Here is a 22,713-nt window from a genome sequence, read left to right on the forward strand (position 1 = left end):
TCTCTTTGCTGTGATTACCACCTTAATCCCACTCCATGACGGATGGGTGGGTAGAGGAAAAAAATGGGGGATGAGGAGAAAAGGAAATCTTATCTTGCCATGCATCCATTACTTCATTTAGTTCTTAACCCATTTTTAAGAAGAGGAAACTGGAACTTAGGGTAAGTAGTTACCAAGGTCTCATGGCAATTTAGTGCTAAGGAGCCTCAGACTAGAGCTGTGCTCTTACGCATGACACTAGCTGACAGGGTAAAGATCACATGATTTCTATTTCATTGCCCCCACTGTCTTCCTTATTCCACCTCCAAGGATAGGGCAGTGTTTTGAGCAGGTTCCTTGCTGTTTAAGGGGATATTTAAAAGCATGCCAAATTCTTTAACAATAAATTCGAAGTAAGAGATCACTATTTTTTGGAACTGGGTTGAGTTCACTACTTAGAGCTGACTCAATGTACGAGGAGTATTGGGCCAGGAAGATAATTTGGGGCAGGGTTTAAGTTATCACTGCTTGACCTATTTACCTCCTTTGAGGCTGTCAAGGAACAAGGGTTCATTGGTGCCTGTTCTGTACTCAGTGCTAAGCAAGCCACTGAGCAGGCAGGGCCACGAAGGAAGAAAATTGCAGCAGAAGCCCTCCTCCCCAATCTGACAGCACTGATGCTTGGTAGTTACTGGGGAAAAGAATGAAAAAATGGCACTACCTGAAAAGTATTCTTTGTACAGATACATGTAAGAGTAAACACATGAATCCATTTAAATATATATAAATGTAAATTTACCTGCTTTCTCTTCATGTAAGGCTCAGACCTTTGCTTTCATCATGGAATGCTGATTGAAGTTCTGTATTGTTTTTCTGGAGTAAATCACACCCATGGTGAATCATCTACCATTTTCAATTTTGGTTTCTTTCAAGTGAATCAATAACTTATAGACAATTTTCAAATAAGCTGAGTGCAGAATGCTTCTAGATTTTTTGGATATCGCCCCCTAGTCTTTTACCGTTGTCTTTATCACACCTAATCTAATTGTGTTTTGTGTTTGTGAGACTCAACTTTGAGTTTTTTCAAAGCATTCAAATTAGTTTTTGTAGAAACATTTCTTCTATTCACACGCTTTGAGTTTACCTATGAATTAATTAAATCATGTAATTATAATGAAAGTACTCCTAGTATAAACAGATAAAGGAACAGGCACGGCTGATCCTTGGCAAGTTGCGGCTGAAGAATACATGCAGCTGTGAGGAAGCAGTAATGTGCTGAAGCAGAAAAGAGTTGGGGGGTGGGATTAAGGAGTCCACCAGCAGAGAAGCAAGCAGGGTCTCTGGAGATCCTGTTGTTGCAGGGGTAAGTGGGAAGCCTTTGGGCCTCTGTTGTAGGGGAGCGTTCTGGCTGCACTAGGATAGATACCAAAGCATGAGGCTAATTTATTAAGTAGAAGGTATAGATTATACAGCAGGCTGGAGCTGACTAGTTCACAGGCAGAGTAGCCCTTCTCCTTGGGGGTTTGTTAATCTTTTATTAGAAGTCTGAAGAGTATGTAAAGTAGGGGGCAGAAGAGTTAAGATTTTTCTGGGGAAATTCCTAGAAGAGGGATACTTCTCCTTATTAGGTCTCTTCTAGGGGTTGTCTTGATGATTGTAAACTGTCCAGGTGCTGATGAGTGTGATTTGTATTATGTAAATGAGATTTTAATGAAGTTAGAGGTTTATTTCTCATCAAATCAAACCTCCTCTTGGTTTGATCTAGTTCCAGCCAGTTCCTCCCACACCTTGCTTATCCATCTCAGGCCTCTGCCCACTGCTCACACATGTGGCTGGTCAAGTGGGCTCTGACCTTTGTCTGTTTAACCCTCCCGTTTTCCTTTCCTACCTCACTATGATCCAGGAAGAGGAGCGACTAGCCAATGCTTGAGCCATCTTATTCCCTGGTAGCTTTCTAAACTGTGTTCCAATGCACATGGATTCTTTCAGTAACTTCCTTTTTCTCTGGTGTCACGAGTGGATCTCTGCTCCTTACTGAAAACTGTGTATCGGCCCTCGGAGGTCTGGGGTGTCAGGGCAGGGGCGCCAAGTCTGCTCTACTCTTTGTGCTGCTGCTACTTTTCCTTGGCTGTCTTCTGGGTTTCCTGCAGTCCCTTCTCATCACTCTTGGGGGGAGCCTATTTCTAGCCTTTGCTCTGGTTTCTCTTTTTTGCCACTTGCTTTTCATTTTTCATCATTTTTTTCTGCTTCTTCTGTTTTTCTCCCACTTAATTGTCCTGGGCTTTGGGGTTTTGACATTCTGCATGGCTGGCTTTTATCAGCTTCAGAGATCCTGCTCTCCTGGGTGGGCACTGTTATCTGGGGAAGAAATGGTTACCTTGTGCCTTCTGTAACCTTCAAGATTTGAATCTTCCCAGAGTGCTCACTCCCAGAGGCCTTTGGGGAAATTTTCAGGTTTGCAGCTGTTGTGGAGAATAGAGGGTGCCAGATGTCAGAGTAATATCAGTTAGCTCTTAATGCTGTATGATTATTCTTTTTTTTGGCAGCAAAATCTTGCCTTTGGAGTCCCCTGCTTATTTTAAAATTAGTTTGCAGAACATGAGCTCAAACCAGATGAGCTGTGGGGGGCAAATGAGCCAAGATGTTTGTTGTGCTAAATTTTAAGAAAAAGTCAACCCAAATTAAAAATTGACCTCAGGTAATGAACAGAATAAATATTGTTAGATAATTAAGAACTCATGACAGTGCTCATTCCCCTAAATCTAGAAAACACCTGAACACAATAAAAACATGCAAAATAGAGTAACTTAGAGGGAGAATTTTAGATTTCCAAATACTAGGGAAGCAAATATTCTGTCAGGAAATCTCTTACAGTCCATTGTCTTGAGAGATGGGACAACCTATCCTTTGTCTAGTTTCTAGGTTCCCCTGGGTCTTTTACCTCTGACATAAAGGTGGAACTAAGGATCATAGGTTGGGCTAATAGCATGAAAAAATTAAATGACCCAACATCTTTAAAATAGCACTTTCTCCTGTGTATGATTTTAGAAAGTATGGAAAAAACTGTTCAGAGCACAGTTTTCCAACTCTTCTTTCCCTTCTCCCACTTGAAAAAGACCTTTTCCCATCCTGGATCTTACTGGGGAACATTCTTACTCAGGAGTATAAAAGACTTCTGGGTACCAAACAAATAAACAATCCAAAATGCATCCCTCCTGAGAGAGCTCATGACAGAGAAGCAAAGAAAGTGTTGGGAGGAAATGTTGAACATGTGGCATTTGGTTTCATCAGGGAAGAAGGTCATGGTGAATTTCTGTGCCTCCAGCCATGCCTCTATCCATGCCTCCATCCATCGATCCATCGATCCATCCATCAATCCATATAGCTTAAATTAAAATCTAGATGTATTGTTTGCCAAGGGATGTATATTAATATGTTTATTTGAAATGATAAAAATTAAGAAACAGTAAATCATGTCTGAATGAAAGTCTGATTTTGCTAATTAATTTTCCATGAGGACGGCTTTGCCAATTATGTGCTTTGGTGGACATTTTCCATAAATTATATGAGCTAAGCTTTCAGCTTCAAAGTTTCCAAAAATATTTAAAGTATTAAACAATTTAAAATATGGCAGATATTCTACTCTTTGTATTTAATTAAACTAATGATAAAAGTTTTAGATGCCAGGTTAAAAAGTCATGAATGGGTATAGAGTTTTCCAAAAGTATTTTACCTTGGGGACATCAGAGCAAAAGAATAGAGAACTATTCCTGTAAAGAGTGATGAAGGGAGTGATGGCATTTTGTTCAGAGAAGCTGAAGAGAGGTGGGAATTGTGGAGGGTGTGTGTGGGCATAGGGAGCTGTTCTCAGACAATTCAATGCAGTTGAACAAATGTTGTAATCACTTGTTTTGTGCAGGACAAGCTGCTAGGGGCAGCTCACAGAGGTGAGTAAATGCTGACAGCATTGCCAAGCCCGGAAACCAGGTTAATTTTTATTGAAGAAAAAAAATCTATGCCATACATCATTTTTGCAGGAAGTAGGTGCCCTAATGAAATAAAAATAGGGTATCAGAACTCCAAAAATCCTGATAAACTTGGGAATGAACTATCTTCCAGGTAAAGAGGATCAGAGCAATGATAAAGTTCTGCATCAAATTTTTAAAATATGACCTGGCATGAACTAGAATGTTCATGGCAACACTATGCATGTGGTCATAAACCAGACCAACCCAAATGTCCTCTGCAGTGGAATGGACATATATATCCTGCATATTCAAGCAACACAATACTTTACAACAATAAGCACAAGAGTCAGTGAACTACAACTACACACAACATGGTCCAATCTCACAAGGTTGAGTAACAACAATGACATAAGAGAAGTATGCACTGTATGATTCTATTTCTTACACAAGTTCAGGGACAGGCGAAATGAACCAGCATGGTTAGAAGTCAGTTAGGGTCATGGTTATACCTGAGGAGGTAGTGGCTGAAAGGAACATGAGGGGGCTTCTGGGAGCTGAACATGTTCCCTCCCAGGATCTGGCTGTGTACAAAGCTATGGTTTGTGTATTTTTATGTATATATGTTACACTTAAATAACATTTAAAAATAAAAACAGCAGTAGTCTGGTGTTAAATTAGTCCTGGGCTAAATGGATTGCTTTGCTAATCTGGATAACTGGACCTGAAGTAGGAAATAGGAATACAGTTGCCTCGGATGGTGGGAAGCTATTTTGCAAGTTTAGGATTTTGGGGTGCATGTTCAGAGTTCTGCTGTTACTGCTTATACCCCTTCAGTTGCAATCCATGGTCCTTTTCCTTCTCCCCACCCTGTCACAAGAGCTTTCAGACCTCCGACTCTTATTTAAACTGTAAATCCCACACAGTTTGGAGCTTGGCTGCTAGGTCAAAGGCATGGCCACATTCTGTTTTTCTACACACGCGTTTCCTCAGTTGTCTGCAGTGCACATCCATTCCCCTCACTTCAGTCAGAATCTGAACCATGCGGCAGCTTGAGTGACCTGACTGGAAATCTCTTGGGAAGCCTAGTGTGAGGGACTTAGGAAGGGCAGCTTCTGGACCCCCAGGGGGTGATTTTACCGGACCTCAGGATGATTTCCCCACTGGGGCAGAGCAGGGAGACAGTGAGAAGCCTGTGCTGTGGACTCAACGTGGGGCTCGGTGGGGCAGCTTGGCACAGGCAGGGCTGAGAATCCCTTCTGCGACACGGTGGCTGACATATCCAAGGCCCACACCCTTCACAGCATTTGGGAACATTAGGAATGGCCTTCCGTTTCTCCGGAGGTGACGCCACCAGATCCCGCCTGGATGCCGCCCCACTGCATCAAAGCTGCGCAGCTCCGGTGGCCCACGCCCCGTGCAGGCGGTGTGTGGGCGGGTCAGCCGGCCGGGAGAAAACAACGGGCCTCAACGTGACAGTCCCCACATTCTGCAGACTTAAAAGCAAAATCCTCTGGATCCCGACTGGGCTCCTGGGGCGCGGCCCTGGCCTTGTGCTGAGGCTGCAGCAGGAATAAAAGCATGGCCAGGGCTGCTGCGGGCTGCTGTCACTGAGTCTCCAGGTGACCAGAGACCGCTGGGTCCTGCGAGGACGCTGGAGCCTGAGCTGCTCTGTCCCTCACATGCCCTCACTGCCCGGCCGGCGGCCCCCGCCCCCTGGCCATCCTTCCCTGTGCGCCCCTCAGCCTCCCTCACCCACCTGCTCCCCCCTCCACCGCGGGCCTCCGCCCACTGCTTCTTCACCTCCCGAGAACCCAAAGGTTTGCCGGCACTGCTCCTCCTTTACACGACGCAGTTCCTGCTCCTTCCCGCCTCCACCCTCTCACGCTCTTCTCTTGCTTTCCCAGGTTTTCATTTCATTTTCCTTCCCATTCCTACACAGGCAGGATACAGAGGCAGGCCAACAGAGGGCAAAGAGCACCAGGCTGAACCAGCAGACAGAGGAGCGTTTGGTTCTTGCCACTGACGGTGTGTCCCTGGGCAAACCGAGCAGACCCCTGGGGGCGTCAGTTGCTGCAGCCGCGTGTGTGGGTGGGCGTGGGTCAGCCATGCCGGGAAGCCTGTGTTGTGCCGGAGTTGGTCCCACGGGGAGGCAAAGGCTAAGACGCACACACACACACACACACAAACACACGCTACAGGCTGGGTCAGAATGTTTCTTGCATGGGGAGGCAAAGGCTAAGACAGACAGACACACACACACCCGCCCCCACCCCCACCCCCAGAGGCTGGGTCAGAATGTTTCTTGGTCCTGACTCACTTCAGCAGTGGCCTGCTATCAGGTGTAACTCCACACCGCATTTTATTTTTCAAAATTTGGTGAAATAGAAACTTAACTCAAGGCTGTTTATTTATTTGTTTACTTTTTCCTGCCATAGATGTCCACAAAATTTCTGGATCTTCTTAGTGGGGAAAATGGTCTATGTCCTTACATTAAGGCAGAGACATGACAGATCCAGAAAGATGGAATAGACAATGCAAATAAGAGATTTATAGAGTGGAATCTGGCAGAACTGAAAGTAGAATTGCATAGGGAAGAGCACTGGGTTAAATCTGAGTTTTTGCAAATCCACTTAACCTGCTTCCTACTTGGTTCCTCTTAGCTTCCACTAACCTCTGTGCTCAAAGGGACAGTTTTCTGATTAACCAAACCCAAATTCTTCCTATATATGCACCCAGACCCTGATATGATATGAGCATGTTTTGGTTACCCCTGAACATCAAGGATCAATTAGAATAAATATTTCTCACTTTCTGAACAATTTACATGGAGATGGGGTTTTGTTTGAGAGTGAGGGATGAATGTATATGGGGATATCTGTATGAATACTCAAAATCCATGCCAAATGAGAGTCTCAAATTTATTCTGGACTCAAGACTGCAGTATGACCCATGGGTTAACTTTCTATCAGAAAATGAAATATGTTGCTTTTCATTTTGAAGCAGAAGAAAATAAATACATCTTAGTACCTGCTGTGTGCTAGGCATTTTAGATATGTTAATTTATTTGTTCCTGACCATAAATCTCTATGGAAAAATTTTATTCTCTTTTTACAACTGAAGAAATGTGAAGAGAATATGCAGCTGCTATAGAGCCAGAGCCAGAATTGTAGCCCATACTGCAGAGCCACTGGTCCACATGGTCTCACCAAACCACATCTCTGTAGTCTTCTTTCACCACATTTAATCTAGTGTTCATTCATTTTGTTCCTTGTACCATGCTAGTGGTGTTGTGAATGCCAGTGAATAAGATGAACACTCTCTTTGGAGAGCCTATTGATTTGAGAGAAGTTAGAATCACAGACATGAAATGGCCAGAGCATATTCTGTATATAACCAAGGTGAGGAAGATGTTGAGTTAATGAGTAAATAAAATTCAGCTGAGTGCAAATAGATGGTTGTTAAATGAGGTCCATTAGGCAATCCATTCTAGAACAGCTGGAAAAAGGTCTCATGGGAGAGGCGGCACCAGGCACTGAAAGATAAAGTTGGCAAGGAGGTATGGGCTGCCTGGGATGGGGTGAGAAATTCAGCCCTTTATGGAGGCTGACCCCAGTACATCAATTTCCATTTTAGTTGATAATGAAGGGGTTTAACATTTCATCTGAATTTGATAGGAAACTATTATTTAAAATTTCTCCTTTATGGCTCTGAGGTTTACTTTCTTTTCCTATATACTTTTTAAATTCTGCCTTTCCTGTAGAGTGTATTGCTTCTTTTCTTTCTGCTCAGGGAAAACTAGGCCAAGAGAGACTGTCCCTAGGGAAGGCCTGCCCACTTCTGTGTTAGGAATTGCCTGTTTCATCACTCAAAGCCTCAAGTGCAGTCTCCTACTTCTGTATTTGTTTGGAAGTTGTGTCAGTGATGGACAGGAGTATAAATATCCCAGCTCTCTCACCCCTCAGGTGGGATAACACTGAGGATTGTGCTTTATACTGGATCCCAGAGTTTCTTCAGTGGGATTAAACTTCGGTTGCCCCAGGGGTTGTTGGCTTGAAAGTGCACCCTCTGTCATCCTCCTTGTCTTCCTTTCTTATCCCACTTCCCTACCCCCTTACCAGGACACCATTTACCTCCCAAATGAACCTCTTTCTTTTCAGACTTTGCCTTTGACTCTGTTTCTGGGGGATCCCAAACTAAGACAAATATATAAGTAGACCTATGACCAGAAGACAAGAAAGGAAGGAAAATTGTATATATTGATAAATATTATATTTTCTATATGTGGCATCAGTCATGATATTGGTATAATAAACTTAAAATCTTAAATAATTTGTAAATATTTCCCTAGTTGCCTTTAAAAGCTAGCATTTTCATTTGTCTATGAGAATAAATTCTGGTGGTCTGAGAATTTTCAGGATACCAGGTAAAATAATGAAGCCACTCATTTAAAGACTCTTCTTCACCTGCCTACCTCTTTCCTGCAAACTGTTCCATGTCAGAGAGGTTTACTCTGCCAGCTGGTCTTAAACACCAGCCTAAATTGCACATCTAAATAGTTGTTCTTTATGTTATTCCTGGTTTTAGGAGAACTATTAAGTGTTTTCATTTAACCTCTTTCTTCATGGGTGCTTGACTGTGTGGAAAAAATAGACATAAGCAAGAATACAAGTGAAATAATTTTTCAGTCCTACTGGCTTAATTGCAATATTTGTTCACACAACTCAAAACAATGCTTGCTGCGGATCTGCAGATAAGGCATATTGAATTTCTGAAAAGTATCCTTGTCTGCTGAGGATATGATCACTTTCATATGAAGTCTACATGTGCAGATATCCAGAGGGTGAGATTCGAGAATTGGAGACCAGGAAGACACTGTCCAGCTCACATTGACTTCTCTTCTAATGCATAAGATTCTCTTCTATTGCAAGTTTCTTCTGATGCTATACTTCAGTTTGAAGTGATTGGATTTCCTTATAGACCATGTCAAAGGCTTATTTCCTTGATACTAGTTTTGCCTGTCTTGTTTCTGAAATATCACCAAGTTCTCTCTCTCTCTCTCTCTTTGGTAGTTTTTTTAGACTTAAAAAAAGTTTATATCTATTGCTTTATGTCTAGTCTAGTTGTTACTTTTTTCCTTTGGCCAGACTGTAAGTCTCTGAAGGCAAAATTTAAGGCATCTTCTTTGTATAATCATAGTCCAGCACGAGACACACAGTAAGAATAAATAAATACTGGCTAGTTTGTTCATGCACTCTATGAAAGTAAATAGAGTACCTGAGGGTCTTTAAACTTAAATGAGAATCCAAAGAAGGAGATCATGGTAGTATGGCACCTCCACCAAAACCTTCCTGCTTATTCAAATGATTTTGCAACCATGCCGGGCTGCATAGTTACAAAGTACTTTCAGATGGAATGTTCATCCTCAGAGCAGACTTTTGAAGAGGAGAAGACAGATTAGATCTCCATTTCATTTCACAGCTGAGGAAACCAAGGATAAGAGATTTCCCATGGCTCTAAGGCTGTATATTGTGAAGACAAGGCTAGAGCCTAAGCCTTTTCAAATCAATTTACTTCCATAAGGCTCTTACTACCTCCAGCGCTGTGTATAAAATTGGAGTTAGGCTCAAAGAAAATTTAGTATATTTTCTTGAGCAGTATGCTCACCCAATTTTATGACCAGCCTTAAAGAAGCCCAGCAGAGTGGCAATTTTAACTTCCTTTGCTTAATGCAAAAGAGTTTAGATATTGTCATCAGCCTGTCCAGGCCTCACTACTCAATCTCTGTAAGTTTCACTTTGCCCAGCTCTAAAATGGAGATAACAATGATATCTATGGCATAGGCTCTTTGTCAAGATTGAAGAAATACATAAAGAAAAGATTTAACATAGTGCCTCCTTACCTCTCTGGGCACAGTTTCACTGCCTTGTAATTCATTCACCCTGCTGGCAGAAGCATCCAATCTCACTCTAAGTGGCAGGAATTGAAAACAACTGTCCTGCTCAAGGAATGGTACCAGCCATCACAGATATCAGAGGGAGAAAGAAAAGACAAAGGTAACTGAGCAATAGAGCCACTCCCCGGGAGCACATGTTCTTCTCAGAACCCTGTATGCCACTTTGCAGACTGGCTCTTACCTGCCAGTTCATTAGGCTGGAAAGAACCTGTTCAGCATGCCATACCAGCACCTTTCTACCTACATGGGATGACACAACACTTCCTTCTCCCAACTTTCTCCTCTGCTTCTGCTAGAAGAGTATTACTTATTTTTCCAAAGGTCAGGCCTCAGCAAGTAGAAGGAGGGATGTCATCTCCATTGCCAATGTATAACCCCCAATATTTTTACACCTACCACAAAAGAAAGGCCAATCATGATTTACTCTTTGAAGCACATGGCTACTCAGAGGAGGCTGAGCAAAATAGAAGCTCTTTGAATAAGAAAGGAAAAGAATTGTTGAGTAGTCAACAGCATCAACTTCACCTATTTATATATTAATATGTTTTAAAGTCTTTGTTAACAACAGACACCATAAATTTCATAATCTACTTATTCTCAAATATCGCTTCGCAGAGCCATCATCTGGGAAGCTTTAGAAAATGCTGATCCCTGGGTCCCTCCTCCAGAGATTCTGGTTTAACTGGTGTGAGGAACACCCTGGGTACTGGGATGTTTAGAAGCTCTGCAGGTGATTCTAAAAACAGGCAAATTTGAGAACCATCATCTTAGCCCATAGCTATTTTACACACTCCACATAGAAAAGAAAAAGGTTTTGCAATTAAAAACTAATGCTAATAACTCAAGACTGTTAATACTAGCTGGTGATTTTTATCTGCTGTAATTGGTATGACCTGCCATATGTACGAACAGGGTTATAACTCAATTTTAGTATTCAGAATAATCACTTGAGCCCTCCCCACCCACCCCTGCCCCCACCAACCTAACCAGAACTACTTCATAGGAAATCCTACATCCCTCTCTAGACCTCCTCCTTATCTTGAACTTGAGATTGTCCAAGAAAATCCCTGCAGCTTACTCAGTCGAAAGGGCCAGTCCTGATTCTAAAGGTACTGTGGAGAAAGAAATGTGGGATTTGTTCACCCCTCCAGCAGGCCTTTCAGCCCTTCCTGCCAGTACTTTGTTACTGCCACGTTATGCCCCTTACGTAAGACAGGTGTTCACACACTGCTATTCATGCCTTTGCTCAACCAACAAGCAACGGCTTCTCAGCTATTAAAAAAATAATAATGTTATACTTCACCAATCACCTACTATGTCTATTTATTCACTCCTCCAAATCTCTAACTGAGAGAAAACATGAAAGGTTTTTATTGTTTTGTTTTGTTTTGTTAGCTGGTTAGATGGACCTTGAGCCAGAAAATTTTCCTTTTAAAAGTAGCTACTGGCTTCTTTGTCTGCCTGGAACTTAAGTGTCTACTCTCAACACTCTGGAAGGTAAAATGGCATTTATGGCCTAAAAAAAGAGTTTACTACTTATCCCAGTGACCCTTATATATGAGTGGTCAATAAACAATTTTTAAAATTTTCTTAAAGGGAGGGAGAGAGGGAAGACACCTTCTGGGAAGAGAGAGATAAGATCTCTATTTTGAAGTTCAGTGGAACAAATCAGCAGGAAAAGACATGGAAGGCCCTCTTAGGATGACCCACTGGGCACAAGGAGGGTCTGGCCTGTGACCTGGGCAGAGTACCAGGCCTGGATGTCCCTGTGAGCAGAGCTGGTAAAGCTTAGCACATGGCTGAAGCCTGAACACATCCCCAGCTCTCCAGGCATCAGGGCTCGAGGAAAATGCTTACCTCGGGAGCCCAAGCAGGGGGCCTCACCTGGTCCATTTTCAACCCTGAATGCAGCAGTGAGGGGCAACCCCAACACAGCCTGTTGACGAACCCTTTTGATAGCCAGTCACTAGCCACACAATGCCTTTGAACCCTTGAAATGTGGCTAGCCTGAACAAAGATATGTGCCAGAAGTGCAAAATGCACACTGAATTTTAAAGACTTCATATTAAAAAAAGATAGCAAAATATCTTAGTTTTCATGTTGGCTATATGTCAAAATGATACTATTTTGCATATGGCACGTTAAAATACATTACCCAAATTAATTTTATCTTAATGTGGCTACTAAAAAATGTTAGCTGACATATGTGGCCCAGATGTGTGGCTTGCACAATGTATTCCTGTTGTACAACGCTGGTCTAAATGACCGTTCTCGCTGCTGAAGCATTTGGCAGCAGGTATTCTCACTAGAATGCTTTAGTGAACAGGTAAACAGAAATCTCCACTCAAAGTGGTGTCAATAATAAAGAAATGTGTTATTTCACAGAGAAAACAGTCAGAGGCTGGGAAGCGCCAGGGTTGTTAATATACTGGCTCATTGGCATTAATAGGATCTGAATGGTCTCACTTTTCCACTCTACTGTCATCCGGCTCAGCTCAGGGTCACTATGTATCTGTGGAAATCCCTAAGGTCACATGCAGACCTTTTCAATGTACAGAGGAAACAAAAGAGAGGTTGCCTGTTTTATGGGCCTTACTAGGATTGAGGAAATCTTTCCCAGAAGTCCCACTCTTCCCCCTCCCCGCTTGCTCTCATTTCTAATTGGCCAGACTTGGGTTACATGTCCCATGTTGGGCCACTCCCTGGCTAAGTAATTAGACACCGAATGGCTCTGATTAATCTGGACTGAGACAGCTGCTGGCCAGAGAAGAACCTGGACCGTAACTGGAGCAGTGGCTATTTTGGACGAATCTCCCCTGATGTTCTGACAATTCAGGGAAGGGCACTGGTCCAAGGATCACTACACATTCCGCTATCCCAGCTGAGCTGATTTAGCTTGAAACGCAAAAGAGGAGTTACAATATTTGTATCTCCAGGCTTTATAAATAAATGACTTTACAAAAATACACAAGCAAAGCAAATAAAATCCCATAGCTCACCTTGGTGAAAAGGAGAGAGCGCTGTATCCTAATCAAGAGACCTGGCTTTAGTAAGAGACCTTGCTGTGGCGCATGCAAAGCTCAGCTAACCTGTCTGTTAACCTCTCAAATGAAATGTCCCAAGACCTGAGCCGAGTCAGCATAGCGATCACATGAATGCTCTCCCTACCCTGCTGCAAGGCCACAGGAATGTGACATAAATGCATATAAAACATCACAAATTACATGTCATACTGAAGGGCTCAGGGCCCAGTTCTAACAGTGGTGATGGTTGAGGGGGTTCAACACACTGCCAAATAATCCTCAGGACACCAGAGGGTTGTCCTACAACTCAACTTAATTCTGACACTAGTTACCTACGTTAGTGTCAGATCCCAGACCCCACAGGTTAAGGGCTCAGTCCCGCACCACCAACCAGCCCCCGACCATTTCAGACGCTAGTCACAAGTGCAGGTTGTCACCTATACCTCTGACCAAACTGCTATAGATCAGAGGTCCACACTCCCCGTCCCCAGGCTCCATTAATTTCACAGAACTCAGGAGACCAGTTTACTCACGAGATCACTGGTTTCTGATACAGGGATTTAACTCCAGACAGCCAGGTGGAAGAGACGCTCAGCGCAAGAAACCGGGAAAGGGCGCGGAGCTTCCAGGCCCTCTCCCTAGGCTCTCCCTCCCCGAATCTCCCAGCCTTCTGGGAGTTTATGGAGGCAGGCATAACTGATGAAAGCACTGGCTGCTGGCAGCTGATTCAACCTCCAGCCCCTCTCCCCTCCCAGGAGGTGGTGCAGGGGGGATGCGAGGACTGAAAGTTCCAGCCCTCTGATCACAGACTTGGGCCCACTGGCAGCCACGCCCTAGCCTTAGTTGCCAGCCATAAGTCACTCTGTTAACATAACAGAGGGCACCTTTTCCCTTTCCTCACTTAGGAAATTCCATGGGTTTTAGGAGCTCTGTGCCAGAAACAGTGGATGAAGACATTTTTCTTACTATGTCATTATATCACACAAAAAGGAAAAATCTCTTTTTAAAATCAACAGTAACAAATGTTTGGAAAGTTGAAGCCATGTGGCATGGGGAAAGTAACTTCTGTCAAAGTTCCTTTGAAAATGGGGGCAAGTGAGCTCCATGCATCACGATGGACCATGTTCCCTGAGCTAAGCAGGACATTGGGACAGACCCAGGGAACTGCACCGAAAAATGGCCTGATCCCCTAGTGACGGCTAGAAATGTTCCCCTTGCCTAGAGAGGCACAGACTGGAGCAGGAGTCCCTGCCTTCAGAGCCACTACACCACAGTGCTCAACTCTTCAGGTCCAAAGACTTGAGGCTGCTCAGCTCCTGGGAAGCACTAGCATTCATGTCACTCTCAAGGTCAGCCCCAGGATCTGGTTTTTAACTAGGCCTGAGAACTCCAGATTTCTTTGTGCAATGTCACCCCCCTCCACCTCCCAGTATGAGCATGTATCTCCAAAATGTCTGTCTGTTTACTAATAGTATGTATCAGCCACCTTGAAATTCCCTATAAAACATACAAAAAAGAAATTCTAAAAAGATGGAAAAAAACATAATAAACCATACTTTAAGGTTTCCTGCTAATTACTATGGCCCTGTTCTATCATGAGCTGATAACTAATATTACTTGAGTTTTCATTAATATGCATAGAGTATATGTCAGTATTCCCAAAAGTCTTCTTGAAAATGTTTAGTTTTTTTTGGCTGGCTTTTTGCAGATCTGAGAGATTACCATTGTTTTTACTTTGTGAAATGGTTGAAGGAGTAGGAAAAATGTCAGCTTTGCAGTTTTCTTATTCTTTGCTTAAACTTACACTATTAATATTCTATTCAACTTGTAATTTTTTTGGCTGGAATCTTTTAAAGCCAATTATCCAAATTATTAGTTGGCCACATTCAAGCTGTATTATGTTGCAATACACCGAAAGCCCGTGAAGGAATGATGGTAGAAGGGTCATCCATCTCATGGTGTGGAATTCTGTTTTCCCTTAGCATAGCTACCGTGTTTGTGACCTGTGAGAATCTTACATATGAACAAAATGTGGCACCAGTGTGATTAGGTATAGCAAATATTGATAAATCTAAATTTTTCATGAAGGAGGATGAATAGCTTTGTAAGTTTTGCCCAGCCTTCTTTAGAGACCAATGAGTTGCATTTTTTAATTTGCTGAATCAAGTAAATCATTGTTGAAGAGTCTGACAAGAGTATGAACAGTCATTTAAAGGAGCGTTTGTATACTACCTTTAATTATGGCCTCTCTACCTCTACCATGTGCCATTTTCATATGTCATCTGATATCTTGCCCCGGGAGCTGACAGGGGCTTAAGAAAATTCAATTTTATCTCAGCAGAGGGCGTCCCTTCCTTCTAGGAATGTGACAAGCTCTTAGCGATGTGAGGCTATTTTAAGACCTGAGACCTAAGAAAAGAGGTCAGTGAGAGCAGTCTTTACGTATGTGGCTGAATGAAACTCACTCATTATCCAACCTAATGTCGTCATTTCCTGGGTGAGCTGAAGTCCAGAGAACTGCTCAGAATTCCATGGTTAGCTGATGACTAAAGCAGACCCAAATCCAGGCCTCCTCCCTGGCCCTGGGCACTCTCGTATTCTCTACAGCCCACTGATGCACACTTGGGCACTAGTAAGGCCGGTGTATTTCTATTTTTTAATTGCAATTACTGATATACTAGAGTTTGAACCTATTTCATGATTTCTCTATAACTTACCTCTTCTATGATCCTTCTTCTCTTGTTTTCTGACTTCTTTTGGATTGACTAAGATTTGTTTATCATTATTTCCCCCTCCTTTATATTTTGGAAAAATTACACTAATTATCTCTTCTTTCAATGGTTAGCTTATAAAATTTTTTTTCTATTTACTGCTTTATTTTTAACCTTGCATTGTTAACTAATCCAAATCTAATAAGTATACCGATCTTTATTATTAGCCTATACAACTCAGAAGCATAAGAACACTTTAACCCCATTTGCCCACATCCCAACTCATTTGTTATTGTCAAAATTTTAAATTCTGTGTAAGTTTTAAATTCTACTTTTGTTTCTTTTTTCCCTACATTTCTTCCTGCATTTTAGACTTTTAGACTTTTCATCTGGATCATTTTATTTCATCCTGAAATATATCTTTTAGAATTTCCCTAACATTCTCATTAAAAAAGTCTTTATTCATCTTTATTACTGATATACATACCAATATATACCTATATATATATATATATATATATATATATATATATATATATATATATATATATATATATATACTTACTATATATAGACTAGAATTCTGTACAGGAATAGAATTCCAAGCAGGCAATTGTTTTCTTTCATCATTTTGACAATATTATTTTACTGTCTTCTGAGTTCCATTATTGATTTTTGGAAGTCAGCTGTCAACTTTACGTTTTTGAAGGTAGTATGTACTTTCCTCTATGGCTGCTTTTAATAAATAGCAATATGTATGTTCACTTTCTTTGGCTTCTTATGGTTTTACTATGAGATGTCTGAGGTGCTGTGTAGATATATGGTGTAGAATTTTAGGCTTCTGGAATCTATGGATTGATGTCTTCCATTAGTTTGAATATTCTCAGAATATTCTCTTAAAATATTACCTTTGAGTCTGTTCTTCAAACAAGAGTGTCTCTCCCTTCTTCAAATATAGCAAGGTGGTTTTATAGTCTGTAGCTAATAATTCCAACAAACATTATCTCCAGTGCCTCAGGGTCCATTTGAGCTGCCTGCTCTCTCTGCTGGTTCTTGCTCAGTGTGTGTTGAGTTTTCCTGTATGACTGGTGATTTTTGACTGTGTTGGACATTGTGTTTTAAAAATGATTTATAAGAACAATTTAAGGGTTAGCATGATAACGTCTTCTTCCAAGGAAGATTTTCATTTGCCTCTACCAGACACTGAGGTGCTACCAGCCTGGATCCATCTCAACCAAGTCCAAGTCTTGAGGTTCTCTGGACCACCCAGAGGGCTTAAAGCCAGAAGGAAAGTCTTTGCAGCCATTGGTTTACTCATGGTTCACCTTACCTGAAGTCCCAACTCTTTGGGATCCCACTTTAAAGTGGAGATGATTTATTAGATCCCCACCTTGGGTAGGTTACAGGTCTTTCCTTTTGCCTGCTGGGCCCAGGAATTTGTCAAAAGTGCAGCTCAGTTTCTTTAGGATTAGCAAATGCTCTTAGGGAAAAATCAGATTTGAAGATTAGTTTTGTCTTCTGGGTTCTCCTTCTCTAGATTTTGGCTTTTAAACAACTCAAACCTTGTTAACCTTTTGATGCTTTTAAGATGTTTCTTATATTTCATCCAGTCCTTTACATTTCTTCAGTGAGAGAACTGATCCAAATATCCTAGTTATCAATTATCAGGGGTACAAGTTACAATTTATCTTTGCTAGAGGAAAGGGAATTTTTTATTGTCTCCTATTTCTGCTTTATGTTTATCAATTTATTAGTTTCTATAAAGTCCTTTACATACACCAAGCATGTAATATATCCTACAGAACCAAAATTGCTATGTAGCACTCACCAACTCCTTTCAAAGAACCCAGTCTGGCATGACATTAAACAGACTCTAAGACAATTTTAAGTCATGAATACCTCCAGCTTTTGGGATCCAGTATGATAAACTTGTGCCTCACCAACTCATGAAAAGATAATGGAAATCCAGTGATCCATATATATAACATACACATGTAAATTGATATCCTACTAAGTGCTCTTCCCACTGAATGAAAGCCTCTTCCCCTCCCCTCGCCTCTTTCAGATGTTTTCTCTACCTGCACCTTCTCATTCAGGCTTTCTCTAAATATCCTATTTGAAACTGGAAACTCCCCCTTCATCCCGTACTTCTTAATCTCCTCTTGTTTTTCCCTTTCCTCCATCATCCTTCACTGTCTTTCATACTATATTTTATACATCCTGGATCTATTTATCATTACCTCTCTAATCTTGATAAATCTGTTTAACCTCTCAATTCCTTGGTTTCTCTAATAAAATAGGACTGATAAAAGTATCCCACCATTCTTCACATGGATATTTCACCATGAGTGTGGTAACAGATAAGAATATCACTCTAAAAACTATTTTAAAAACAAAACAAAACAAAATGGAAATCCTAGAGCTAAAAATTTAAAGTATCTTTTAAAATTTACTGATTGGGCTTAACTGTAAAATAGAACAGAAAAAAAAATCAGTGAACTTCAAAATAGTTCAAGAAATGATCCAATATGAATAGAGAAAAGGGAGATTGAAAAAAAGTGAGCATATCCTCAGAGACCTGTGTACAATATCAAAAGGTCTTATATATATGCTATAGAAGTCAGTGAAAGAGAAAAGAGGAACACAAGGCAGCAAAGAATATCTGAAAAAAAGAACACATGAAAAAATTTCCAAATTTGGAGAGTGACTTTAATTTACAGATTTAGAAACGAGAGCAAACCTCATGCAGCGTAGGTTTAAACATGCATGTGCATGTGTGCATGCATACCTGGGAGTATTGGGGGCAAACTGCTTAATAACCAAAGTTAAGGAGAAAAAAGTCTCAAAAGAACCAAAGGATCTTGTTACAGCCTCATTCCACACCAAGTAAAATACTGCAGCCAAAGTTTAGTGAACTTGGTACACTAGGGGAATTTCTCAGTGGAGGAGAAATTGCTGCTTTCACTACATGGCACATTGTGTACGTGAGCAGCCCGTTGACAAGTGCCAGGTAGCGTGGAGGTGGGCGGCTAGAGAGGACAGTAGCAGCCCTTTGCTTCCGCCTTGGTTGGGCACGGGCTCTGGAGGAGGCGGGATGCTGTGGGCTCTCTGGAAGACAGAGTCTTGACACCAACACCTCTAAAACCAGGGAAAGGAAAAAGTGTGAGGTCCTCATGGTACAGCTGAGAATGGCCTGATCAGGAGGTCCCAGGCTTCTCGGAGCCAGGGGAGCTTTTGAAGTGGAATTAGTGGAGAGAGAATTGGGGAAAATAGGGATGATCCAGAAGATTTTGATTATGTGACAGCATTTGTTTCCTCAGTGTGATTTTTTTCCTCCTCTCACAATTTAATTTAGTTTAACCCTTTTCAGCATGGGTGGGTCTCATGAGCAAGTGCTTTGAAAAGGAAGAGGCTAGATTGTTTCTCTGCCCTTTCACAAATAAATTGCAGAATTCTGGAAGTAGCTGTAGAGAAATCAGTTTTCTGGGCAGAGTTGTGACCTTGTTTTGGCAAATGTGACCTCGTTCATGGAGGATGATTTGAATGATTGAAAACAAATAAACACCTCCTCCCACCAAAAAGAAAGAAAAAAAAAGGAAGCCCAGAGTTCTGTGCTACTTGTAACCGTGTTTTCCATTCTAGATGGAGATAAGTCACGGTGTGTTTGTGATGTACGCATCTCTTCCTTTCTGTTTCCCCATGCCCTGCCCTCCCACCTGCCACTTTATGCCCTAGGATCAGTATCCCTGAGGGAAAGGAGGGTAGGCACAGCCCAAGAAATAGCAGGAGGCAAGGGCCCCGTGTCAGGTCCCTGGGCTGCGCACTGGCGGGAAGGGCGCAACCCCGCACAGCCTCGTGGCAAGCCTTCCAGGCCTGTCTGCAGCTCTTCCTGTAACCAGAGGCCTTTTCCTGTGTTTGAACTCACCACCAATGGCTGCTCTACGAAAGGTAAACAGCAGCAGTCTAAGCAAACTACTCTTTTTCCAAAAGAAAGCTTTTAACTTTTCTTTTGGAAGAGGCAGAAGAAGGTTCTTTGAGGACTGGGTGGAGGAGGACAGGGAGGAGGGGAGCCCAGAGGAAACGCAGGTGACCCCAAACCGTGCCCTGCATGTTTTCTCTTTCTTTCTTCTTCTTCTTCTTTTTTTTTTTTCCCCTTCTCACCTCCCTCATTATTGTTGGCTGGCTCCTTTGTGCAGGCTGCCTTCTGTTCACTGACAGCTGCTTGGAACATCAGTCATACCAGGTCACCTGCCAAGCTGTGCGCCTCTGGTCACATCACTCTGAGGCCTCCGGTTTGTCAGCTTCAAAGCGCCTCACAAGTGATGATATACCTCCTTTGGGGTGAATATGAAAAGAAGGGAAAGCCTGGGCAGACTCAGGACACCTCTGGAATTAAGGCTGGAAGATTCCATCTCATTTCACAGAAAAAATCAGGACCAAAGAAGAGCAGTGAAGCCTTACCACCTCTGGTAACTTGCCCCTTACCACCAGGTCTTGTGGCCAGTGAGTGGAAGGATGGGGGCAGGTCTGCTCATGTCTAGTCCCAAGGGGTTCTTTCTGGTCCTTGTATTTAAAACTGTGTTTCTCAAGGAGTCTTAGCCTCCTCAAAGGTGCCTCAGCGATGATGACATTTGAGAGGGAATGTGGGAAGGGCAGGAGAAGGAGAATGCTTAATGGATGCTCTCCATCCTCCTCCTCCCGCAGAGTCTCTTCTCTTTGGTCTCATTCATTCACTCTTCATTCCTTCAACAAATGTTCATTGAGCAACTTCCATGTGCCAGGTGACTTCCAGACCCTGGACACACAGCAATGAACCAACAAAGTCTGTGCTCCCATGAATCTTACATTCTGTTGTCTGGATTTGTTTCTAAGTAATACTGTTTTTTGATGAAAGGATTCTGTTAATATTTTCTCTTCTAAAGAAAATACAATCTTTCCAATATCTAGCTTTCAAAGCATCACCTGGTACTCATCAAGCACTCACAACACTAAGTAGGGATTTTGCCACTACATGAAGCAAATTAGCTGCTAATCTTCCAACCCTTGGCAATTTAAAATCGATCAAGGAAAGACACCTGCAAAGAGAACTTGCCCCAGACAATGTCACCTCCACTCACTGACAAACATGGGAGAGAGTTAAAGAAACAAATCAATGGTATAAATGCTGAGCTAAACTCTTAAGAGTCCATTGTGTCTATACCAAACGTCACTGGTATATTCTCCTCTTGGGTAGTAGTACATGTAGGACAGGATAAGTAGGTGAATCCTTTGAAGTTGATCCCTTTGTTTGGTAGTGGGATGGAGCAGGGTGTCACAGCTAACAGCCTTACTGAGTTTGAGTCAAACTGTGATTATCACCAGCAAATACTCCTACCTGGGATTTTTGGTTTGAAAAGTTAAGATCAGAAGTCATAAACTAGCAGCCTCCCTGGTGCTTCTGTATTAATTATCTTTGGCTTGAAATCCCCAAATCCTAGTGGCTTGAAAAACATATTTATTTTCTTGCTATTTCTATGGTCAGGAGTTCAGGAACAGTTTAGCTGGGTTTGGCTCAGGATCTCTCATAAGGTTGCCATCAGAATGTGTCATGCGCTGCAGTCATCTGAAGGCTTGATTGGGCTGGAAGATCCCTTTCCAAGATGGTGTGCTCACAGGGCTGTTACAGGAGGCCTCAGTTCCTCTTCATGTGGCCCTTTCCACAGGTTACTTAAGTGTCTTTATGACATGGCAGCTCATTTCTCCCAGAACAAGCAATCTGAGAGAAAGTGAATAAGGCAGAAACTTCAATGCCTTTTATGACCTGGTATCCTAAGTCACTCCCCATCACATCTGCCTTATTCTATTTTTAAGAACAAATCACAAAGTCTAAGTGATTAGAGCTCAAGAGAAGGGGAATTAAGCTCCATCTTTCAAAGACAGGAATATCAAAGAATTTGTGGACATATTTTAAAACCATTGAATTAGTTTCCCTATGCATGTAAAACTTATTTTTTCTTGTAGAATTAAAATGAATCATATTGCATCTGTTAAAAGTTCACTATATTAAACCACCATACATTATCACACTCCTCAAAATTAATAAATCCCTAATGTCTTTTAAAAATAGTGTTTTCAATTATAAAATTTTTAAATCAAGAGATTCCACATAAAAATTATGATTTTTTATTTAGTAAAAATAAGATGATCTTGTCATACTAGGCTTATGTTCTCATATGGTCACAAACCACTTTAGGTGGAGCATGGACTCTTCAATTTACCACGCTGCCTACCACATGGGGCACTGATTTGTGTTACCTGCTTGGTTCATTTAATATTTGAGTTTACCACTTGTCCAGGTCCAAGGAGGCTAAAAGGTATGGCAACGGGTTTGAAGAAGGGAAAAGCCTGACCCCTGGTATGAGCTGGATCCCAGAAGATTAGGAAATGAGACAGGTTTTGAGGCCTCTTAGAGTAGCAATGAACTTGGGTCTCACTTCTGTAGGGCTGTAGAGTTGACAATGACAACTGTAGAGATCTAAGCATCAGTCGTCATGGTTTTGGAAGATTTGATGGTTGTTCCTGTGAAAGAAGTTGGCACTGAGGGTGTAGAGCCATAGAGCCACAAGCAGAAGCAGCCGCCTCTGAGGGGGCCATGAATCAGTCAATGTGGATCGAGGTTCAGTGCTATATTCCTACAACTGTGAATGTCCTGGGTCTGGTACAACCTAAGAAAGGGTGTGAAAGCCATGAAAAATAATGGCAGAGAACTGCTGGCCAACTTTATCAATGAGGGGGAACCTAATCATATTTAATTTCATGTGTAAAAATAAAGAAAATGATCTCTTGTCCTTTGTGTGCCAGAGACACATATGATCTTAGGATGCTTGGAGAGAGCCCGAAGGAGGACAGAAAGCACTCACAACCACTGAGGAGGAGGACTGAAAAGACGACTCTCCTGAATTATGGAAGTAAACACTGGAGGAGAATGTTTGCTCACCTCTGGCCTGATGATAAGCCCACAGTTGTTTTTTAATACACCTGCCATTCCTCAACTTAAGGCTCATTTACTTCAGAAGCTCAGAAGATATTTTCTTGTAGAA

General features: G+C 42.0%; 1 protein-coding gene and 1 long non-coding RNA gene across 6 annotated transcripts in view; one reads left to right on the forward strand and one right to left on the reverse strand.

Annotated features, from left to right (window-relative positions):
• The window catches only part of ZNF366 (zinc finger protein 366), a 330,210-nt gene that overhangs the window by 236,629 nt on the left and 70,868 nt on the right, over positions 1–22,713 (forward strand). The gene's annotated exons all lie outside the window — the stretch shown is intronic.
• LOC130681391 (uncharacterized) lies at positions 639–13,655 on the reverse strand. The gene is made up of 3 exons (XR_008994515.1): positions 13,457–13,655; positions 2,357–2,441; positions 639–852 (listed from the first exon to the last, which is right to left on the reverse strand). It is a non-coding gene; the product is annotated as an uncharacterized LOC130681391 (long non-coding RNA).

This window comes from Manis pentadactyla, chromosome 2 (assembly GCF_030020395.1).
Source record: "Manis pentadactyla isolate mManPen7 chromosome 2, mManPen7.hap1, whole genome shotgun sequence".
Lineage (NCBI taxonomy): Eukaryota > Metazoa > Chordata > Mammalia > Pholidota > Manidae > Manis > Manis pentadactyla.